The sequence below is a fragment of the Hydractinia symbiolongicarpus genome, chromosome 7 (genome assembly GCF_029227915.1).
Source record: "Hydractinia symbiolongicarpus strain clone_291-10 chromosome 7, HSymV2.1, whole genome shotgun sequence".
Lineage (NCBI taxonomy): Eukaryota > Metazoa > Cnidaria > Hydrozoa > Anthoathecata > Hydractiniidae > Hydractinia > Hydractinia symbiolongicarpus.
Window position 1 is genome coordinate 1,306,178 of NC_079881.1, and position 21,347 is coordinate 1,327,524.

Below are 21,347 nucleotides of genomic sequence, written 5' to 3' on the forward strand. Positions count from 1 at the left end.
CTATACGGCCGAGTCCGGGGTTTACGGGAACTGGCGGGTTTTCGTTTGCCGGCGATTAAACTTCTTTTATTCAGCGTCTAATCAAAAATGAAAACATTTTTGAAAACTACAAGTCTCATGCGTTTTAGTGGTGAAAAAATATTTTAAAAAATCGTTCGGGAAATGAGTTTACTCCCTGGGTACTTCATTTGTATACTTTTGACTATACAAGCCAAGCCCAGGATTTACGGAAAATCGCGGGTTTTCGTTTGCCGGCGATTAAACTTCTTTTATTCAGCGTGTCATCAAAAATGAAAACATTTTTGAAAACTACAAGTCTCATGCGTTTTCGTGGTGAAAAGATAATTTAAAAAATCGTTCGGGAAATGAGTTTACTCCCTGGGTACTTCATTTGTATACTTTTGACTATACAAGCCAAGCCCAGGATTTACGGAAAATCGCGGGTTTTCGTTTGCCGGCGAATAAACCACTTTCATCAAGCGTCTCATCAAAAATGAAAACATTTCTGAAAACTACAAGTCTCATGCGTTTTAGTGATGAAAAAATAATTTAAAAAATCGTTCGGGAAATGAGTTTACTCCCTGGGTACTTCCTTTGCATACTTTTGACTATACGGGCCGAGTCCGGGGTTTTCGGGAAATCGCGGAATTTCGTTTGCCGGCGATTAAACCACTTTCACTAAGCATCTCATCAAAAATGAAAACATTTCTGAAAACTACAAGTCTCATGCGTTTTAGTGGTGAAAAAATAATTTAAAAAATCGTTCGGGAAATGAGTTTACTCCCTGGGTACTTTCTTAGTATACTTTTGACTATACGGGCCGAGTCGGGGATTTACGGGAAGTTGCGGGTTTTCGTTTGCCGGCGATTAAACTTCTTTTATTCAGCGTGTCATCAAAAGTGAAAACATTTTTAAAAACTACAAGTCTCATGGGCTTTAGTGGTGAAATAATAATTTAAAAAATCGTTCGGGAAATGAATTTACTCCCAGGGTACTTTCTTTGTATACTTTTGACTATATTGGCCGAGTCCAGGATTTACGGGAAATCGCAGGTTTTCGTTTGCCGGCGATTAAACTTCTTTTATTCAGCGTCTCATCAAAAATGAAAACATTTTTGTAAACTACAAGTCTCATGCGTTTTAGTGGTGAAAAAATAATTTAAAAAATCGTTCGGGAAATGAGTTTACTCCCTGGGTACTTTCTTTGTCTACTTTTGACTATACGGCCGAGTCCGGGGTTTACGGGAAATGGCGGGTTTTCGTTTGCCGGCGATTAAACTTCTTTTATTCAGCGTCTAATCAAAAATGAAAACATTTTTGAAAACTACAAGTCTCATGCGTTTTAGTGGTGAAAAAATATTTTAAAAAATTGTTCGGGAAATGAGTTTACTCCCTTGGTACTTTCTTTGTATACTTTTGACTATACGGGCCAAGTCCGGGGTTTACGGGAAATGGCGGGTTTTCGTTTGCCGGCGATTAAACTTCTTTTATTCAGCGTGTCATCAAAAATGAAAACATTTTTGAAAACTACAAGTCTCATGCGTTTTCGTGGTGAAAAGATAATTTAACAAATCGTTCGGGAAATGAGTTTACTCCCTGGGTACTTCATTTGTATACTTTTGACTATACAAGCCAAGCCCAGGATTTACGGAATATCGCGGGTTTTCGTTTGCCGGCGATTAAACCACTTTCATTAAGCGTCTCATCAAAAATGAAAACATTTCTGAAAACTACAAGTCTCATGCGTTTTAGTGATGAAAAAATAATTTAAAAAATCGTTCGGGAAATGAGTTTACTCCCTGGGTACCTTCTTTGTATACTTTTGACTATACGGTCCGAGTCCGGGATTTACGGGAAATCGCGGGTTTTCTTTTGCCGGCGATTAAACTTCTTTTATTCAGCGTCTCATCAAAAATGAAAACATTTACAAAAACTACAAGTCTCATGCGTTTTAGTGGTGAAAAGATAATTTAAAAAATCGTTTTGGAAATGAGTTTACTCACAGGGTACTTTCTTTGTATACATTTGACTATACGGGCCAAGCCCGGGATTTACGGGAAATCGCGGAATTTCGTTTGCCGGCGATTAAACCACTTTCACTAAGCGTCTCACCAAAAATGAAAACATTTCTGAAAACTACAAGTCTCATGCGTTTTAGTGGTGAAATAATAATTTAAAAAATCGTTCGGGATATGAGTTTACTCCCAGTGTACTTTCTTTGTATACTTTTGACTATACGGGCCGAGCCCGGGGTTTACGGGAAATCGCAGGTTTTCGTTTGCCGGCGATTAAACTTCTTTTATTCAGCGTCTCATCAAAATTGAAAACATTTTTAAAAACTACAAGTCTCATGTGCTTTAGTGGTGAAAAAATAATTTAAAAAATCGTTCGGGAAATGAGTTTACTCCCTGGGTACTTTCTTTGTATACTTTTGACTATACGGGCCGAGTCCGGGGTTTACGGGAAATGGCGGGTTTTTGTTTGCCGGCGATTAAACTTCTTTTATTCAGGGTCTCATCAAAAATGAAAACATTTTTGAAAACTACAAGTCTCATCCGTTTTAGTGGTGAAAACATAATTTAAAAAATCGTTTGGGAAATGAGTTTACTCCCTGGGTACTTTCTTTGTATACTTTTGACTATACGGGCCGAGTCCGGGGTTTACGGCAAATGGCGGGTTTTCGTTTGCCGGCGATTAAACTTCTTTTATGCAGCGTCTCATCAAAAATGAAAACATTTTTGAAAACTACAAGTCTCATGCGTTTTAGTGGTTAAATAATAATTTAAAAAATCGTTCGGGAAATGAGTTTACTCCCAGGGTACTTTCTTTGTATACTTTTGACTATACGGGCCGAGTCCGGGATTTACGGGAAATCGCGGGTTTTCGTTTGCCGGCGATTAAACTTCTTTTATTCAGCGTCTCATCAAAAATGAAAACATTTTTAAAAACTACAAGTCTCATGTGCTTTAGTGGTGAAAAAATAATTTAAAAAATCGTTCGGGAAATGAGTTTACTCCCTGGGTACTTTCTTTGTATACTTTTGACTATACGGGCCGAGTCCGGGGTTTACGGGAAATGGCGGGTTTTCGTTTGCCGGCGATTAAACTTCTTTTATTCAGCGTCTCATCAAAAATGAAAACATTTTTGAAAACTACAAGTCTCATGCGTTTTAGTGGTGAAAACATAATTTAAAAAATCGTTCGGGAAATGAGTTTACTCCCTGGGTACTTTCTTTGTATACTTTTGACTATACGGGCCGAGTCCGGGGTTTACGGGAAATGGCGGGTTTTCGTTTGCCGGCGATTAAACTTCTTTTATTCAGCGTCTCATCAAAAATGAAAACATTTTTGAAAACTACAAGACTCATGCGTTTTAGTGGTGAAAACATAATTTAAAAAATCGTTCGGGAAATGAGTTTACTCCCTGGGTACTTTCTTTGTATACTTTTGACTATACGGGCCGAGTCGGGGATTTACGGGAAGTCGCGGGTTTTCGTTTGCCGGCGATTAAACTTCTTTTATTCAGCGTCTCATTAAAAATGAAAACATTTTTGTAAACTACAAGTCTCATGCGTTTTAGTGGTGAAAAAATAATTTAAAAAATCGTTTTGGAAATGAGTATACTCCCTGGGTACTTTCTTTGTATACTTTTGACTATACGGGCCGAGTCCGGGGTTTAAGGGAAATGGCTGGTTTTCGTTTGCCGGCGATTAAACTTCTTCTATTCAGCGTCTCATTAAAAATGAAAACATTTTTGAAAACTGCAAGTCTCATGCGTTTTAGTGGTGAAAAGATAACTTAAAAAATCGTTTTGGAAATGAGTTTAGTCACAGGGTACCTTCTTTGTATACATTCGACTATACGGGCCAAGCCCGGGATGTACGGGAAATCGCGAGTTTTCGTTTGCCGGCGATTAAATCACTTTCATTTAGCGTCTCATCAAAAATGAAAACATTTCTGAAAACTACAAGTCTCATGCGTTTTAGTGGTTAAATAATAATTTAAAAAATCGTTCGGGAAATGAGTTTACTCCCAGGGTACTTTTTTGTATACTTTTGACTATACGGGCCGAGTCCGGGATTTACGGGAAATCGCGGGTTTTCGTTTGCCGGCGATTAAACTTCTTTTATTCAGCGTCTCATCAAAAATGAAAACATTTCTAAAAACTACAAGTCTCATGCGTTTTAGTGATGAAAAATAATTTAAAAAATCGTTCGGGAAATGAGTTTACTCCCTGGGTACTTTCTTTGTATAATTTTGACTATACGGGTCGAGTCCGGGATTTACGGGAAGTCGCGGGTTTTCGTTTGCCGGCGATTAAACTTCTTTTATTCAGCGTCTCATCAAAAATGAAAACATTTTTGAAAACTACAAGTCTCATGCGTTTTAGTGGTGAAAACATAATTTAAAAAATCGTTCGGGAAATGAGTTTACTCCCTGGGTACTTTCTTTGTATACTTTTGACTATACGGGCCGAGTCCGGGGTTTACGGGAAATGGCGGGTTTTCGTTTGCCGGCGATTAAACTTCTTTTATTCAGCGTCTCATCAAAAATGAAAACATTTTTGAAAACTACAAGACTCATGCGTTTTAGTGGTGAAAACATAATTTAAAAAATCGTTCGGGAAATGAGTTTACTCCCTGGGTACTTTCTTTGTATACTTTTGACTATACGGGCCGAGTCGGGGATTTACGGGAAGTCGCGGGTTTTCGTTTGCCGGCGATTAAACTTCTTTTATTCAGCGTCTCATTAAAAATGAAAACATTTTTGTAAACTACAAGTCTCATGCGTTTTAGTGGTGAAAAAATAATTTAAAAAATCGTTTTGGAAATGAGTATACTCCCTGGGTACTTTCTTTGTATACTTTTGACTATACGGGCCGAGTCCGGGGTTTAAGGGAAATGGCTGGTTTTCGTTTGCCGGCGATTAAACTTCTTCTATTCAGCGTCTCATTAAAAATGAAAACATTTTTGAAAACTGCAAGTCTCATGCGTTTTAGTGGTGAAAAGATAACTTAAAAAATCGTTTTGGAAATGAGTTTAGTCACAGGGTACCTTCTTTGTATACATTCGACTATACGGGCCAAGCCCGGGATGTACGGGAAATCGCGAGTTTTCGTTTGCCGGCGATTAAATCACTTTCATTTAGCGTCTCATCAAAAATGAAAACATTTCTGAAAACTACAAGTCTCATGCGTTTTAGTGGTTAAATAATAATTTAAAAAATCGTTCGGGAAATGAGTTTACTCCCAGGGTACTTTTTTGTATACTTTTGACTATACGGGCCGAGTCCGGGATTTACGGGAAATCGCGGGTTTTCGTTTGCCGGCGATTAAACTTCTTTTATTCAGCGTCTCATCAAAAATGAAAACATTTCTAAAAACTACAAGTCTCATGCGTTTTAGTGATGAAAAATAATTTAAAAAATCGTTCGGGAAATGAGTTTACTCCCTGGGTACTTTCTTTGTATAATTTTGACTATACGGGTCGAGTCCGGGATTTACGGGAAGTCGCGGGTTTTCGTTTGCCGGCGATTAAACTTCTTTTATTCAGAGTCTCATCAAAAATGAAAACATTTTTGAAAACTACAAGTCTCATGCGTTTTAGTGGTGAAATAATAATTTAAAAAATCGTTTGGGAAATGGGTTTACTCCCAGGGTACTTTCTTTGTATACTTTTGACTATACGGGCCGAGTCCGGGATTTACGGAAAATTGCAGGTTTTCGTTTGCCGGCGATTAAACTTCTTTTATTCAGCGTCTCATCAAAAATGAAAACATTTTTGTAAACTACAAGTCTCATGCGTTTTAGTGGTGAAAAAATAATTTAAAAAATTGTTCGGGAAATGAGTTTACTCCCTGGGTACTTTCTTTGTATACTTTTGACTATACGGGCCGAGTCTGGTGTTTACGGGAAATGGCGGGTTTTCGTTTGCCGGCGATTAAACTTCTTTTATTCAGCGTCTCATCAAAAATGAAAACATTTTTGAAAACTACAAGTCTCATGCGTTTTAGTGGTGAAAAGATAATTTAAAAAATCGTATTGGAAATGAGTTTAATCACAGGGTACTTTCTTTGTATACATTCGACTATACGGGCCAAGCCCGGGATTTACGGGAAATCGCGGGTTTTCGCTTGCCGGCGATTAAACCACTTTCATTAGGCGTCTCATCAAAAATGAAAACATTTCTGAAAACTACAAGTCTCATGCGTTTTAGTGGTGAAAAAATAATTTAAAAAATCGTTCGGGAAATGAGTTTACTCCCTGGGTACATTCTTTGTATACTTTTGACTATACGGGCCGAGTCGGAGATTTACGGGAATTCGCGGGTTTTCGTTTGCCGGCGATTAAACTTCTTTTATTCAGCGTCTCATCAAAAATGAAAACATTTTTAAAAACTACAAGTCTCATGGGCTTTAGTGGTGAAACAATAATTTAAAAAATCGTTCGGGAAATGAGTTTACTCCCTGGGTACTTTCTTTGTATACTTTTGACTATACGGGCCGAGTCCGGGCTTTACGGGAAATGGCAGGTTTTCGTTTGCCGGCGATTAAACTCCTTTTATTCAGCGTCTCATCAAAAATGAAAACATTTTTAAAAACTACAAGTCTCATGCATTTTAGTGGTGAAATAATAATTTAAAAAATCGTTCGGGAAATGAGTTTACTCCCAGGGTACTTTCTTTGTATACTTTTGACTATACGGGCCGAGCCCGGGATTTACGGGAAATCGCAGGTTTTCGTTTGCCGGCGATTAAACTTCTTTTATTCAGCGTCTCATCAAAAATGAAAACATTTCTAAAAACTACAAGTCTCATGCGTTTTAGTGATGAAAAAATAATTTAAAAAATCGTTCGGGAAATGAGTTTACTCCCTGGGTACTTTCTTTGTATACTTTTGACTATACGGGCCGAGTCGGAGATTTACGGGAAGACGCGGGTTTTCGTTTGCCGGCGATTAAACTTCTTTTATTCAGCGTGTCATCAAAAATGAAAACATTTTTGAAAACTACAAGTCTCATGGGCTTTAGTGGTGAAATAATAATTTAAAAAATCGTTCGGGAAATGAGTTTACTCCCTGGGTACTTTCTTTGTATACTTTTCACTATACGGGCCGAGTCCGGGCTTTACGGGAAATGGCGGGTTTTCGTTTGCCGGCGATTAAACTCCTTTTATTCAGCGTCTCATCAAAAATGAAAACATTTTTGAAAACTACAAGTCTCATGCGTTGTAGTGGTGAAAAGATAATTTAAAAAATCGTTTTGGAAATGAGTTTACTCACAGGGTACTTTCTTTGTGTACATTCGACTATACGGGCCAAGCCCGGGATTTACGGGAAATCGCGGAATTTCGTTTGCCGGCGATTAAACCACTTTCACTAAGCGTCTCATCAAAAATGAAAACATTTCTGAAAACTACAAGTCTCATGCGTTTTAGTGGTGAAAAAATAATTTAAAAAATCGTTTGGGAAATGAGTTTACTCCCTGGGTACTTTCTTTGTATACTTTTGACTATACGGGCCGAGTCGGAGATTTACGGGAAGTCGCGAGTTTTCGTTTGCCGGCGATTAAACTTCTTTTATTCAGCGTCTCATCAAAAATAAAAACATTTTTAAAAACTACAAGTCTCATGGGCTTTAGTGGTGAAATAATAATTTAAAAAATCGTTCGGGAAATGAGTTTACTCCCTGGGTACTTTCTTTGTATACTTTTGACTATACGGGCCGAGTCCGGGCTTTACGGGAAATGGCAGGTTTTCGTTTGCCGGCGATTAAACTCCTTTTATTCAGCGTCTCATCAAAAATGAAAACATTTTTGAAAACTACAAGTCTCATGCGTTTTAGTGGTGAAATAATAATTTAAAAAATCGTTCGGGAAATGAGTTTACTCCCAGGGTACTTTCTTTGTATACTTTTGACTATACGGGCCGAGTCCTGGATTTACGGGAAATTGCAGGTTTTCGTTTGCCGGCGATTAAACTTCTTTTATTCAGCGTCTCATCAAAAATGAAAACATTTTTGTAAACTACAAGTCTCATGCGTTTTAGTGGTGAAAAAATAATTTCAAAAATCGTTCGGGAAATGAGTTTACTCCCTGGGTACTTTCTTTGTATACTTTTGACTATACGGGCCGAGTCCGGTGTTTACGGGAAATGGCGGGTTTTCGTTTGCCGGCGATTAAACTTCTTCTATTCAGCGTCTCATCAAAAATGAAAACATTTTTGAAAACTACAAGTCTCATGCGTTTTAGTGGTGACAAGATAATTTAAAAAATCGTTTTGGAAATGAGTTTACTCACAGGGTACTTTCTTTGTATACATTCGACTATACAGCCCAAGCCCGGGATTTACGGGCAATCGCGTGTTTTCGCTTGCCGGCGATTAAACCACTTTCATTAGGCGTCTCATCAAAAATGAAAACATTTCTGAAAACTACAAGTCTCATGCGTTTTAGTGGTGAAAAAATGATTTAAAAAATCGTTCGGGAAATAAGTTTACTCCCTGGGTACCTTCTTTGTATACTTTTGACTATACGGGCCGAGTCGGAGATTTACGGGAATTCGCGGGTTTTCGTTTGCCGGCGATTAAACTTCTTTTATTCAGCGTCTCATCAAAAATGAAAACATTTTTAAAAACTACAAGTCTCATGGGCTTTAGTGGTGAAACAATAATTTAAAAAATCGTTCGGGAAATGAGTTTACTCCCTGGGTACTTTCTTTGTATACTTTTGACTATACGGGCCGAGTCCGGGCTTTACGGGAAATGGCAGGTTTTCGTTTGCCGGCGATTAAACTCCTTTTATTCAGCGTCTCATCAAAAATGAAAACATTTTTAAAAACTACAAGTCTCATGCATTTTAGTGGTGAAATAATAATTTAAAAAATCGTTCGGGAAATGAGTTTACTCCCTGGGTACTTTCTTTGTATACTTTTGACTATACGGGCCGAGTCGGAGATTTACGGGAAGTCGCGGGTTTTCGTTTGCCGGCGATTAAACTTCTTTTATTCAGCGTCTCATCAAAAATGAAGACATTTTTGAAAACTACAAGTCTCATGGGCTTTAGTGGTGAAATAATAATTTAAAAAATCGTTCGGGAAATGAGTTTACTCCCTGGGTACTTTCTTTGTATACTTTTCACTATACGGGCCGAGTCCGGGCTTTACGGGAAATGGCGGGTTTTCGTTTGCCGGCGATTAAACTCCTTTTATTCAGCGTCTCATCAAAAATGAAAACATTTTTGAAAACTACAAGTCTCATGCGTTTTAGTGGTGAAAAGATAATTTAAAAAATCGTTTTGGAAATGAGTTTACTCACAGGGTACTTTCTTTGTGTACATTCGACTATACGGGCCAAGCCCGGGATTTACAGGAAATCGCGGAATTTCGTTTGCCGGCGATTAAACTACTTTCACTAAGCGTCTCGTCAAAAATGAAAACATTTCTGAAAACTACAAGTCTCATGCGTTTTAGTGGTGAAAAAATAATTTAAAAAATCGTTTGGGAAATGAGTTTACTCCCTGGGTACTTTCTTTGTATACTTTTGACTATACGGGCCGAGTCGGAGATTTACGGGAAGTCGCGGGTTTTCGTTTGCCGGCGATTAAACTTCTTTTATTCAGCGTCTCATCAAAAATGAAAACATTTTTAAAAACTACAAGTCTCATGGGCTTTAGTGGTGAAATAATAATTTAAAAAATCGTTCGGGAAATGAGTTTACTCCCTGGGTACTTCCTTTGTATACTTTTGACTATACGGGCCGAGTCCGGGCTTTACGGGAAATGGCAGGTTTTCGTTTGCCGGCGATTAAACTCCTTTTATTCAGCGTCTCATCAAAAATGAAGACATTTTTGAAAACTACAAGTCTCATGGGCTTTAGTGGTGAAATAATAATTTAAAAAATCGTTCGGGAAATGAGTTTACTCCCTGGGTACTTTCTTTGTATACTTTTCACTATACGGGCCGAGTCCGGGCTTTACGGGAAATGGCGGGTTTTCGTTTGCCGGCGATTAAACTCCTTTTATTCAGCGTCTCATCAAAAATGAAAACATTTTTGAAAACTACAAGTCTCATGCGTTTTAGTGGTGAAAAGATAATTTAAAAAATCGTTTTGGAAATGAGTTTACTCACAGGGTACTTTCTTTGTGTACATGCGACTATACGGGCCAAGCCCGGGATTTACGGGAAATCGCGGAATTTCGTTTGCCGGCGATTAAACCACTTTCACTAAGCGTCTCATCAAAAATGAAAACATTTCTGAAAACTACAAGTCTCATGCGTTTTAGTGGTGAAAAAATAATTTAAAAAATCGTTTGGGAAATGAGTTTACTCCCTGGGTACTTTCTTTGTATACTTTTGACTATACGGGCCGAGTCGGAGATTTACGGGAAGTCGCGGGTTTTCGTTTGCCGGCGATTAAACTTCTTTTATTCAGCGTCTCATCAAAAATGAAAACATTTTTAAAAACTACAAGTCTCATGGGCTTTAGTGGTGAAATAATAATTTAAAAAATCGTTCGGGAAATGAGTTTACTCCCTGGGTACTTTCTTTGTATACTTTTGACTATACGGGCCGAGTCCGGGCTTTACGGGAAATGGCAGGTTTTCGTTTGCCGGCGATTAAACTCCTTTTATTCAGCGTCTCATCAAAAATGAAAACATTTTTGAAAACTACAAGTCTCATGCGTTTTAGTGGTGAAATAATAATTTAAAAAATCGTTCGGGAAATGAGTTTACTCCCAGGGTACTTTCTTTGTATACTTTTGACTATACGGGCCGAGTCCGGGATTTACGGGAAATTGCAGGTTCTCGTTTGCCGGCGATTAAACTTCTTTTATTCAGCGTCTCATCAAAAATGAAAACATTTTTGTAAACTACAAGTCTCATGCGTTTTAGTGGTGAAAAAATAATTTCAAAAATCGTTCGGGAAATGAGTTTACTCCCTGGGTACTTTCTTTGTATACTTTTGACTATACGGGCCGAGTCCGGTGTTTACGGGAAATGGCGGGTTTTCGTTTGCCGGCGATTAAACTTCTTTTATTCAGCGTCTCATCAAAAATGAAAACATTTTTGAAAACTACAAGTCTCATGCGTTTTAGTGGTGACAAGATAATTTAAAAAATCGTTTTGGAAATGAGTTTACTCACAGGGTACTTTCTTTGTATACATTCGACTATACGGGCCAAGCCCGGGATTTACGGGAAATCGCGTGTTTTCGCTTGCCGGCGATTAAACCACTTTCATTAGGCGTCTCATCAAAAATGAAAACATTTCTGAAAACTACAAGTCTCATGCGTTTTAGTGGTGAAAAAATAATTTAAAAAATCGTTCGGGAAATAAGTTTACTCCCTGGGTACCTTCTTTGTATACTTTTGACTATACGGGCCGAATCCGCGATTTACGGGAAATCGCGGGTTTTCGTTTGCCGGCGATTAAACTTCTTTTATTCAGCGTCTCATCAAAAATGAAAACATTTTTGAAAACTACAAGTCTCATGGGCTTTAGTGGTGAAATAATAATTTAAAAAATCGTTCGGGAAATGAGTTTACTCCCTGGGTACTTTCTTTGTATACTTTTCACTATACGGGCCGAGTCCGGGCTTTACGGGAAATTGCAGGTTTTCGTTTGCCGGCGATTAAACTTCTTTTATTCAGCGTCTCATCAAAAATGAAAACATTTTTGTAAACTACAAGTCTCATGCGTTTTAGTGGTGAAAAAATAATTTAAAAAATCGTTCGGGAAATAAGTTTACTCCCTGGGTACTTTCTTTGTATATTTTTGACTATACGGGCCGAGTCCGGTGTTTACCGGAAATGGCGGGTTTTCGTTTGCCGGCGATTAAACTTCTTTTATTCAGCGTCTCAGCAAAAATAAAAACATTTTTGAAAACTACAAGTCTCATGCGTTTTAGTGGTGAAAAGATAATTTAAAAAATCGTTTTGGAAATGAGTTTAATCACAGGGTACTTTCTTTGTATACATTCGACTATACGGGCCAAGCCCGGGATTTACGGGAAATCGCGGGTTTTCGCTTGCCGGCGATTAAACCACTTTCATTAGGCGTCTCATCAAAAATGAAAACATTTCTGAAAACTACAAGTCTCATGCGTTTTAGTGGTGAAAAAATAATTTAAAAAATCGTTCGGGAAATAAGTTTACTCCCTGGGTACCTTCTTTGTATACTTTTGACTATACGGGCCGAATCCGCGATTTACGGGAAATCGCGGGTTTTCGTTTGCCGGCGATTAAACTTCTTTTATTCAGCGTCTCATCAAAAATGAAAACATTTTTGAAAACTACAAGTCTCATGGGCTTTAGTGGGGAAATAATAATTTAAAAAATCGTTCGGGAAATGAGTTTACTCCCTGGGTACTTTCTTTGTATACTTTTCACTATACGGGCCGAGTCCGGGCTTTACGGGAAATTTCGGGTTTTCGTTTGCCGGCGATTAAACTCCTTTTATTCAGCGTCTCATCAAAAATGAAAACATTTTTGAAAACTACAAGTCTCATGCGTTTTAGTGGTGAAAAGATAATTTAAAAAATCGTTTTGGAAATGAGTTTACTCACAGGGTACTTTCTTTGTGTACATTCGACTATACGGGCCAAGCCCGGGATTTACGGGAAATCGCGGAATTTCGTTTGCCGGCGATTAAACCACTTTCACTAAGCGTCTCATCAAAAATGAAAACATTTCTGAAAACTACAAGTCTCATGCGTTTTAGTGTTGAAAAAATAATTTAAAAAATCGTGCGGGAAATGAGTTTACTCCCTGGGTACTTTCTTTGTATACTTTTGACTATACGGGCCGAGTCGGAGATTTACGGGAAGTCGCGGGTTTTCGTTTGCCGGCGATTAAACTTCTTTTATTCAGCGTCTCATCAAAAATGAAAACATTTTTAAAAACTACAAGTCTCATGGGCTTTAGTGGTGAAACAATAATTTAAAAAATCGTTCGGGAAATGAGTTTACTCCCTGGGTACTTTCTTTGTATACTTTTGACTATACGGGCCGAGTCCGGGCTTTACGGGAAATGGCAGGTTTTCGTTTGCCGGCGATTAAACTCTTTTTATTCAGCGTCTCATCAAAAATGAAAACATTTTTAAAAACTACAAGTCTCATGCATTTTAGTGGTGAAATAATAATTTAAAAAATCGTTCCGGAAATGAGTTTACTCCCAGGGTACTTTCTTTGTATACTTTTGACTATACGGGCCGGGCCCGGGATTTACGGGAAATCGCGGAATTTCGTTTGCCGGCGATTAAACCACTTTCACTAAGCGTCTCATCAAAAATGAAAACATTTCTAAAAACTACAAGTCTCATGCGTTTTAGTGGTGAAAAAATAATTTAAAAAATCGTTCGGGAAATGAGTTTACTCCCTGGGTACTTTCTTTGTATACTTTTGACTATACGGGCCGAATCCGCGATTTACGGGAAATCGCGGGTTTTCGTTTGCCGGCGATTAAACTTCTTTTATTCAGCGTCTCATCAAAAATGAAAACATTTTTGAAAACTACAAGTCTCATGGGCTTTAGTGGTGAAATAATAATTTAAAAAATCGTTCGGGAAATGAGTTTACTCCCTGGGTACTTTCTTTGTATACTTTTCACTATACGGGCCGAGTCCGGGCTTTACGGGAAATTTCGGGTTTTCGTTTGCCGGCGATTAAACTCCTTTTATTCAGCGTCTCATCAAAAATGAAAACATTTTTGAAAACTACAAGTCTCATGCGTTTTAGTGGTGAAAAGATAATTTAAAAAATCGTTTTGGAAATGAGTTTACTCACAGGGTACTTTCTTTGTGTACATTCGACTATACGGGCCAAGCCCGGGATTTACGGGAAATCGCGGAATTTTGTTTGCCGGCGATTAAACCACTTTCACTAAGCGTCTCATCAAAAATGAAAACATTTCTGAAAACTACAAGTCTCATGCGTTTTAGTGTTGAAAAAATAATTTAAAAAATCGTGCAGGAAATGAGTTTACTCCCTGGGTACTTTCTTTGTATACTTTTGACTATACGGGACGAGTCGGAGATTTACGGGAAGTCGCGGGTTTTCGTTTGCCGGCGATTAAACTTCTTTTATTCAGCGTCTCATCAAAAATGAAAACATTTTTAAAAACTACAAGTCTCATGGGCTTTAGTGGTGAAACAATAATTCAAAAAATCGTTCGGGAAATGAGTTTACTCCCTGGGTACTTTCTTTGTATACTTTTGACTATACGGGCCGAGTCCGGGCTTTACGGGAAATGGCAGGTTTTCGTTTGCCGGCGATTAAACTCTTTTTATTCAGCGTCTCATCAAAAATGAAAACATTTTTAAAAACTACAAGTCTCATGCATTTTAGTGGTGAAATAATAATTTAAAAAATCGTTCCGGAAATGAGTTTACTCCCAGGGTACTTTCTTTGTATACTTTTGACTATACGGGCCGGGCCCGGGATTTACGGGAAATCGCGGAATTTCGTTTGCCGGCGATTAAACCACTTTCACTAAGCGTCTCATCAAAAATGAAAACATTTCTAAAAACTACAAGTCTCATGCGTTTTAGTGGTGAAAAAATAATTTAAAAAATCGTTCGGGAAATGAGTTTACTCCCTGGGTACTTTCTTTGTATACTTTTGACTATACGGGCCGAATCCGCGATTTACGGGAAATCGCGGGTTTTCGTTTGCCGGCGATTAAACTTCTTTTATTCAGCGTCTCATCAAAAATGAAAACATTTTTAAAAACTACAAGTCTCATGCGTTTTAGTGGTGAAAAAATAATTTAAAAAATCGTTCGGGAAATAAGTTTACTCCCTGGGTACTTTCTTTGTATACTTTTGACTATACGGGCCGAGTCCGGTGTTTACGGGAAATGGCGGGTTTTCGTTTGCCGGCGATTAAACTTCTTTTATTCAGCGTCTCAGCAAAAATGAAAACATTTTTGAAAACTACAAGTCTCATGCGTTTTAGTGGTGAAAAGATAATTTAAAAAATCGTTTTGGAAATGAGTTTACTCACAGGGTACTTTCTTTGTGTACATTCGACTATACGGGCCAAGCCCGGGATTTACGGGAAATGGCGGAATTTCGTTTGCCGGCGATTAAACCACTTTCACTAAGCGTCTCATCAAAAATGAAAACATTTCTGAAAACTACAAGTCTCATGCGTTTTAGTGTTGAAAAAATAATTTAAAAAATCGTGCGGGAAATGAGTTTACTCCCTGGGTACTTTCTTTGTATACTTTTGACTATACGGGCCGAGTCGGAGATTTACGGGAAGTCGCGGGTTTTCGTTTGCCGGCGATTAAACTTCTTTTATTCAGCGTCTCATCAAAAATGAAAACATTTTTAAAAACTACAAGTCTCATGGGCTTTAGTGGTGAAACAATAATTTAAAAAATCGTTCGGGAAATGAGTTTACTCCCTGGGTACTTTCTTTGTATACTTTTGACTATACGGGCCGAGTCCGGGCTTTACGGGAAATGGCAGGTTTTCGTTTGCCGGCGATTAAACTCTTTTTATTCAGCGTCTTATCAAAAATGAAAACATTTTTAAAAACTACAAGTCTCATGCATTTTAGTGGTGAAATAATAATTTAAAAAATCGTTCGGGAAATGAGTTTACTCCCAGGGTACTTTCTTTGTATACTTTTGACTATACGGGCCGGGCCCGGGATTTACGGGAAATCGCGGAATTTAGTTTGCCGGCGATTAAACCACTTTCACTAAGCGTCTCATCAAAAATGAAAACATTTCTAAAAACTACAAGTCTCATGCGTTTTAGTGGTGAAAAAATAATTTAAAAAATCGTTGGGGAAATGAGTTTACTCACTGGGTACTTTCTTTGTATACTTTTGACTATACGGGCCGAATCCGCGATTTACGGGAAATCGCGGGTTTTCGTTTGCCGGCGATTAAACTTCTTTTATTCAGCGTCTCATCAAAAATGAAAACATTTTTGAAAACTACAAGTCTCATGTGCTTTAGTGGTGAAATAATATATTAAAAAATCGTTCGGGAAATGGGTTTACTCCCTGGGTACTTTCTTTGTATACTTTTCACTATACGGGCCGAGTCCGGGCTTTACGGGAAATGGCGGGTTTTCGTTTGCCGGCGATTAAACTCCTTTTATTCAGCGTCTCATCAAAAATGAAAACATTTTTGAAAACTACAAGTATCATGCGTTTTAGTGGTGAAAAGATAATTTAAAAAATCGTTTTGGAAATGAGTTTACTCACAGGGTACTTTTTTTGTGTACATTCGACTATACGGGCCAAGCCCGGGATTTACGGGAAATCGCGGAATTTCGTTTGCCGGCGATTAAACCACTTTCACTAAGCGTCTCATCAAAAATGAAAACATTTCTGAAAACTACAAGTCTCATGCGTTTTAGTGTTGAAAAAATAATTTAAAAAATCGTTCGGGAAATGAGTTTACTCCCTGGGTACTTTCTTTGTATACTTTTGACTATACGGGCCGAGTCGGAGATTTACGGGAAGTCGCGGGTTTTCGTTTGCCGGCGATTAAACTTCTTTTATTCAGCGTCTCATCAAAAATGAAAACATTTTTAAAAACTACAAGTCTCATGGGTTTTAGTGGTGAAACAATAATTTAAAAAATCGTTCGGGAAATGAGTTTACTCCCTGGGTACTTTCTTTGTATACTTTTGACTATACGGGCCGAGTCCGGGCTTTACGGGAAATGGCAGGTTGTCGTTTGCCGGCGATTAAACTCTTTTTATTCAGCGTCTCATCAAAAATGAAAACATTTTTAAAAACTACAAGTCTCATGCATTTTAGTGGTGAAATAATAATTTAAAAAATCGTTCGGGAAATGAGTTTACTCCCAGGGTACTTTCTTTGTATACTTTTGACTATACGGGCCGGGCCCGGGATTTACGGGAAATCGCGGAATTTCGTTTGCCGGCGATTAAACCACTTTCACTAAGCGTCTCATCAAAAATGAAAACATTTCTAAAAACTACAAGTCTCATGCGTTTTAGTGTTGAAAAAATAATTTAAAAAATCGTTCGGGAAATGAGTTTACTCCCTGGGTACTTTCTTTGTATACTTTTGACTATACGGGCCGAGTCGGAGATTTACGGGAAGTCGCGGGTTTTCGTTTGCCGGCGATTAAACTTCTTTTATTCAGCGTCTCATTAAAAATGAAAACATTTTTAAAAACTACAAGTCTCATGGGCTTTAGTGGTGAAACAATAATTTAAAAAATCGTTCGGGAAATGAGTTTACTCCCTGGGTACTTTCTTTGTATACTTTTGACTATACGGGCCGAGTCCGGGCTTTACGGGAAATGGCAGGTTTTCGTTTGCCGGCGATTAAACTCCTTTTATTCAGCGTCTCATCAAAAATGAAAACATTTTTAAAAACTACAAGTCTCATGCATTTTAGTGGTGAAATAATAATTTAAAAAATCGTTCGGGAAATGAGTTTACTCCCAGGGTACTTTCTTTGTATACTTTTGACTATACGGGCCGAGCCCGGGATTTACGGGAAATCGCAGGTTTTCGTTTGCCGGCGATTAAACTTCTTTTATTCAGCGTCTCATCAAAAATGAAAACATTTCTAAAAACTACAATTCTCATGCGTTTTATTGATGAAAAAATAATTTAAAAAATCGTTCGGGAAATGAGTTTACTCCCTGGGTACTTTCTTTGTATAATTTTGACTATACGGGCCGAGCCCGGGATTTACGGGAAATCGCAGGTTTTCGTTTGCCGGCGATTAAACTTCTTTCATTCACCGTCTCATCAAAAATGAAAACATTTCTAAAAACTACAAGTCTCATGCGTTTTAGTGATGAAAAAATAATTTAAAAAATCGTTCGGGAAATGAGTTTACTCCCTGGTACTTTCTTTGTATAATTTTGACTATACGGGTCGAGTCCGGGATTTACGGGAAGTCGCGGGTTTTCGTTTGCCTGCGATTAAACTTCTTTTATTCAGAGTCTCATCAAAAATGAAAACATTTTTGAAAACTACAAGTCTCATGCGTTTTAGTGGTGAAATAATAATTTAAAAAATCGTTCGGGAAATGAGTTTACTCCCAGGGTACTTTCTTTGTATACTTTTGACTATACGGGCCGAGTCCGGGATTTACGGGAAATTGCAGGTTTTCGTTTGCCGGCGATTAAACTTCTTTTATTCAGCGTCTCATCAAAAATGAAAACATTTTTGTAAACTACAAGTCTCATGCGTTTTAGTGGTGAAAAAATAATTTAAAAAATCGTTCGGGAAATGAGTTTACTCCCTGGGTACTTTCTTTGTATACTTTTGACTATACGGGCCGACTCCGGTGTTTACGGGAAATGGCGGGTTTTCGTTTGCCGGCGATTAAGCTTCTTTTATTCAGCGTCTCATCAAAAATGAAAACATTTTTGAAAACTACAAGTCTCATGCGTTTTAGTGGTGACAAGATAATTTAAAAAATCGTTTTGGAAATGAGTTTACTCACAGGGTACTTTCTTTGTATACATTCGACTATACGGGCCAAGCCCGGGATTTACGGGAAATCGCGGGTTTTCGCTTGCCGGCGATTAAACCACTTTCATTAGGCGTCTCATCAAAAATGAAAACATTTCTGAAAACTACAAGTCTCATGCGTTTTAGTGGTGAAAAAATAATTTAAAAAATCGTTCGGGAAATAAGTTTACTCCCTGGGTACCTTCTTTGTATACTTTTGACTATACGGGCCGAATCCGCGATTTACGGGAAATCGCGGGTTTTCGTTTGCCGGCGATTAAACTCCTTTTATTCAGCGTCTCATCAAAAATGAAAACATTTTTGAAAACTACAAGTCTCATGCGTTTTAGTGGTGAAAAGATAATTTAAAAAATCATTTTGGAAATGAGTTTACTCACAGGGAACTTTCTTTGTGTTCATTCGACTATACGGGCCAAGCCCGGGATTTACGGGAAATCGCGGAATTTCGTTTGCCGGCGATTAAACCACTTTCACTAAGCGTCTCATCAAAAATGAAAACATTTCTAAAAACTACAAGTCTCATGCGTTTTAGTGGTGAAAAAATATTTTAAAAAATCGTTCGGGAAATGAGTTTACTCCCTGGGTACATTCTTTGTATACTTTTGACTATACGGGCCGAGTCGGAGATTTACGGGAAGTCGCGGGTTTTCGTTTGCCGGCGATTAAACTTCTTTTATTCAGCGTCTCATCAAAAATGAAAACATTTTTAAAAACTACAAGTCTCATGGGCTTTAGTGGTGAAATAATAATTTAAAAAATCGTTCGGGAAATGAGTTTACTCCCTGGGTACTTTCTTTGTATACTTTTGACTATACGGGCCGAGTCCGGGGTTTACGGGAAATGGCGGGTTTTCGTTTGCCGGCGATTAAACTCCTTTTATTCAGCGTCTCATCAAAAATGAAAACATTTTTAAAAACTACAAGTCTCATGCGTTTTAGTGGTGAAAAAATAATTTAAAAAATCGTTCGGGAAATGAGTTTACTCCCTGGGTACCTTCTTTGTATACTTTTGACTATACGGGCCGAATCCGCGATTTACGGGAAATCGCGGGTTTTCGTTTGCCGGCGATTAAACTCCTTTTATTCAGCGTCTCATCAAAAATGAAAACATTTTTAAAAACTACAAGTCTCATGCGTTTTAGTGGTGAAAAAATAATTTAAAAAATCGTTCGGGAAATGAGTTTACTCCCTGGGTACTTTCTTTCTATACTTTTGACTATACGGGCCGAGTCGGAGATTTACGGGAAGTCGCGGGTTTTCGTTTGCCGGCGATTAAACTTCTTTTATTCAGCGTCTCATCAAAAATGAAAACATTTTTAAAAACTACAAGTCTCATGGGCTTTAGTGGTGGAATAATAATTTAAAAAATCGTTCGGGAAATGAGTTTACTCTCTGGGTACTTTCTTTGTGTACTTTTGACTATACGGGCCGAGTCCGGGGTTTACGGGAAATGGCGGGTTTTCGTTTGCCGGCGATTAAACTCCTTTTATTCAGCGTCTCATCAAAAATAAAAACATTTTTGAAAACTACAAGTCTCATGCGTTTTAGTGGTGAAAAAATAATTTAAAAAATCGTTCGGGAAATGAGTTTACTCCCAGGGTACTTTCTTTGTATACTTTTGACTATACGGGCCGAGTCCGGGATTTACGGGAAATTGCAGGTTTTCGTTTGCCGGCGATTAAACTTCTTTTATTCAGCGTCTCATCAAAAATGAAAACATTTTTGTAAACTACAAGTCTCATGCGTTTTAGTGGTGAAAAAATAATTTAAAAAATCGTTCGGGAAATGAGTTTACTCCCTGGGTACTTTCTTTGTATACTTTTGACTATACGGGCCGACTCCGGTGTTTACGGGAAATGGCGGGTTTTCGTTTGCCGGCGATTAAGCTTCTTTTATTCAGCGTCTCATCAAAAATGAAAACATTTTTGAAAACTACAAGTCTCATGCGTTTTAGTGGTGACAAGATAATTTAAAAAATCGTTTTGGAAATGAGTTTACTCACAGGGTACTTTCTTTGTATACATTCGACTATACGGGCCAAGCCCGGGATTTACGGGAAATCGCGGGTTTTCGCTTGCCGGCGATTAAACCACTTTCATTAGGCGTCTCATCAAAAATGAAAACATTTCTGAAAACTACAAGTCTCATGCGTTTTAGTGGTGAAAAAATAATTTAAAAAATCGTTCGGGAAATAAGTTTACTCCCTGGGTACCTTCTTTGTATACTTTTGACTATACGGGCCGAATCCGCGATTTACGGGAAATCGCGGGTTTTCGTTTGCCGGCGATTAAACTCCTTTTATTCAGCGTCTCATCAAAAATGAAAACATTTTTGAAAACTACAAGTCTCATGCGTTTTAGTGGTGAAAAGATAATTTAAAAAATCATTTTGGAAATGAGTTTACTCACAGGGAACTTTCTTTGTGTTCATTCGACTATACGGGCCAAGCCCGGGATTTACGGGAAATCGCGGAATTTCGTTTGCCGGCGATTAAACCACTTTCACTAAGCGTCTCATCAAAAATGAAAACATTTCTAAAAACTACAAGTCTCATGCGTTTTAGTGGTGAAAAAATATTTTAAAAAATCGTTCGGGAAATGAGTTTACTCCCTGGGTACATTCTTTGTATACTTTTGACTATACGGGCCGAGTCGGAGATTTACGGGAAGTCGCGGGTTTTCGTTTGCCGGCGATTAAACTTCTTTTATTCAGCGTCTCATCAAAAATGAAAACATTTTTAAAAACTACAAGTCTCATGGGCTTTAGTGGTGAAATAATAATTTAAAAAATCGTTCGGGAAATGAGTTTACTCCCTGGGTACTTTCTTTGTATACTTTTGACTATACGGGCCGAGTCCGGGGTTTACGGGAAATGGCGGG